This window comes from Arachis ipaensis, chromosome B5 (genome assembly GCF_059453495.1).
Source record: "Arachis ipaensis isolate K30076 ecotype BB chromosome B5, ASM5945349v1, whole genome shotgun sequence".
NCBI classification, from domain to species: Eukaryota; Viridiplantae; Streptophyta; class Magnoliopsida; order Fabales; family Fabaceae; genus Arachis; species Arachis ipaensis.
This window is the reverse complement of record NC_142440.1, coordinates 120,161,246-120,164,775: the sequence shown is the minus strand read 5'-3', so window position 1 is coordinate 120,164,775 and position 3,530 is coordinate 120,161,246.

The following is a 3,530-nucleotide window of genomic DNA, read 5'->3' as shown; positions in this document are numbered from 1 at the left end:
GAGACCAGCTGACATCTACACCCTGTTTATCTATGAATTTTAGCCTAAGTCCTTCGTACGTTGTTACTATTTTGTGGCCACTTAATGAAGTACTAGTGAAATGCTCTTTGACGATGTATGATCGTGCAGAGGAGTAGTAGATAATATTCCACCTTTTGATGATATTCCACCTAACTTGAGTTTTGAAGACCTAAAACGTACTTTCCCTCGCTTTAGTAGTTTAGAGGGACTAGGTGAGTATAGAGCCTAGGCTAGCCTGGGCACCAGCTTAGGAACTTTTTGAATAGGCCAGGGCCTGGGATGTTGTATGTATATATATGTATATAGTTATTATCTAGCTATATCTAGGAGTGTTCTAACTAAAGATCTTTACTCTAATAAAGGTTGGATAACTTAATGTTGTTAACTGCTTGAGATATATATAAGTGTGGTTGATTATAACTGCTTTATTTGTTATTATTTTTGTACTGGTAATGAATGATTTTGTTTATCAATTCTGAACGTTAGACAAAACATTTTCAAAAAAAAAAAAGCACCTCGCTAAATAAATACGCTCTTAACAACGAATCAGGCTCATATAATAAATAATAAATAATAATTACGAAGACAAGTTGGTAACCCTCAGTTTCCGGTATGATCTAGACATACTGAAAATTGGGTCGTTACATACTGGGTCACGACTTTAAGTGTTCAGTCTTAAGGGTTACTTGACACTTTCACACCACAAGCATATGGTTAGGGAAAACCACTCTTTTGAGCTTTAGATCAACTTAGAAATTTATTGTATCTTAATTTCCTTTTTATCCTAATGTGTTTTCAGTTGCTTGGGAACAAGCAACAGTTTAAGTTTGGTGTTGTGATGAGCAGATATTTTATACGCTTTTTGGCATAGTTTTCATATAGTTTTTAGTATGTTTTGTTTAGTTTTCATTAAGTTTTTATAGGTTTTAGTGTTAAATTTACATTTTTAGATTCTACTATGAGTTCTTGTGTTTTTGTGCAATTTCAGGGAATTTCTAGCTGAAATTGAGGAGCTGGAGCAAAAGTATGATTCAGAGACAGAGAAAGCACTACAGATGCTGTCTGGATCTGATCTCCTTGCACTCGGAAGAGCTTTTCTGGAGCTATAGAAGTCCAAATGGAGCGTTCTCAACGGCTATGGAAATATGACTTCCAGAGCTTTCCAGCAATTTATAATAGTTCATACTTTACTTCAGATTAGAAGCCCTAAAACTGGCGTCCAACGCTAGTTACCTACCTCCTTCCTGGAGTCCAGCACCCACAGAGCAGAGTCCAGCATCCAAATGCCCAGAGAGGACCCCCTAGCCAGTGTTCAATGCCCTAGGAGCCTCATAGCACGTGGATCTCATCAAGGCTCAGCCCAAACACTCACCAAGTGAGCCCCAGAAGTGGATTTTAGCACTAAATAGACTGTTTTACCCTTACTAGTCATTGTTTAGTATTTAAGGGATTAATTTCATGTTATTCGAACAACTTTTGATCACTTTTACCACTTTACACATTTTTATCATTGTATTTCCTTTCAGTATGAGTTTCTAAACCTCCTAGTTTGAGGGGAAGAGCCCTGCTGAGTCCTATGAATTAATAAAAGTATTACTGTTTCTTCTTCGATCCGTGTTTGATTTATTTCTAAGATGTATACTCGCTCTTCAACATGGTGAATAGGATGACCAGTGACAATCAGCTCTGTTCATTATACTAAGACAAACGTGCCTGACAAACACCCACGTCTACTTGGGTTCGTGTGAATACGTGACTGGAAAGCACGAACAAACAGCTATGTTTATACATCTCTCAGATGGCTAATCCACGACTTCGTTGGGGACTTCTCGAGACATCAGTTCAGCCGATTTCCGGGGAGATTAAGGTCTCCATGGTATAGGCTAGAATCCAAAGAAGCATCTTTCTCAGATCCAGAAGATTCGACCTTGTCTGTGGCGTTTTGAGCAGGATCGCCAGGAGAATGAATTGCTAGAGCTTCACCCTTCGTCAGATTGGATGACCATGGCCAATGGCGTTCAAGCAGTAGCAGAGGAGATCAATGACCATGGCCCATGGCATTGATCACATACAACCTGCCATACAAGATATATCACTCACAAGCAAAGAAGACAGTAATGGCAGAGTTAATTCAGAAAGACAAAGCAACTCCAATCTTCAATTATATTCCTATTACTGATTCCAATAATCCTAATACAACTCTGTAATCCAACAACCTTCTGATTTCTCCTGACTAAGACCTGCAAGATAACCATAGCTTGCTTCAAACCAATAATCCTCAAGGGATCGACCCTGACTCGCTCAGGTATTACTTGGACGACCCAGTGCACTTGCTGGTACAGCTGTACGAAAGTGTGGGAATTCGTGCACTAAGTTTTTGGCACCGTTGCCGGGGATTGTTCGAGTTTGGACAAACTGACGGATTGTCTTTCTCCCTAGATCAGGTACTTTATTTCTTGATAATTTTTAATTGAGTCTTTTGATTTTAGTTGAGTCTTTTATTTTTATTTTTCTCTTCTTTATTTTCGAAAAAAATTTAAAAACTTTTTCAAAAATATTTTTCTTTTCTTTGTTTAATCTTTGTTCTTAGTTTGAGTCTTTCATGTTTTCTGTCTTTCAATTACAAAAATTTTAAAACTTTTTCAAAAACCCTTTTCCTACAATTTATTTTCAAGCGTCCTTAGCTTTCTATTTGTGTCTTTTATTTATGTTCTTGGTTAAATTTTCGTATCTTTGAGTCTTTCTTTCTAAAAAATTTTCAAAAATAGTTTCTTTGGTTAAATCTTGTGTCAAGTTTCTAAGTTTAGTGACTTCTTGTTATTTTTCTTTTCATTTTCGAAAAATTGTTTCTGGTTCTCTAAAAATTTTAAGTTTGGTGTTCTTCATATGTTCTTGTATTCTTTAAATTTCTTGAGCCTTGTTCTTTGTGTTATTGTTAGTCTTCAAAGTGTTCTTATGTTTTCTTTTTGTTTTGATCTTAAAATTTTTAAGTTTCGTGTCCTTTTGTGTTTCCCCCCAAAATTTTCGAAAATAAGGTGCACTAGATCTAAAAATTTTAAGTCTTGTGTCTTTTACTTGTTTTTCTCTTTCATCATTAAATTAAAAAATAAAAAAAAAACTTTTCTATCTTCTCTTCTACTCAATTTTCGAAAATTAGCATTAAAAATTCATATTTTAATTTCAAAATTTTTATTTTATCTTATCTTAGTTGTCAATTTTCAAAAGTCAAATCTTTTCAAAATTAAAAATCATATCTTTTTCAAAAATCTTATCTTATCTTTCTTCAAAATTTAAAAAAAAAAATATCTTATCTATTTCAAATTTCAAATTTCAAAATCATATCTTTTTTAAAATCAAATTTCAAAATCTTATCTTTTTAAAATTTTTTCAAATTTTTTTGTTTCTTATCTTATCTTTTCTAACTTCAAATTTTAAAATCAAATCTTTTCAAAACTTTTTAATTTCTTATCTTATCTTTTCTTATCTCTTTTCTAATTTCAAATTTCAAT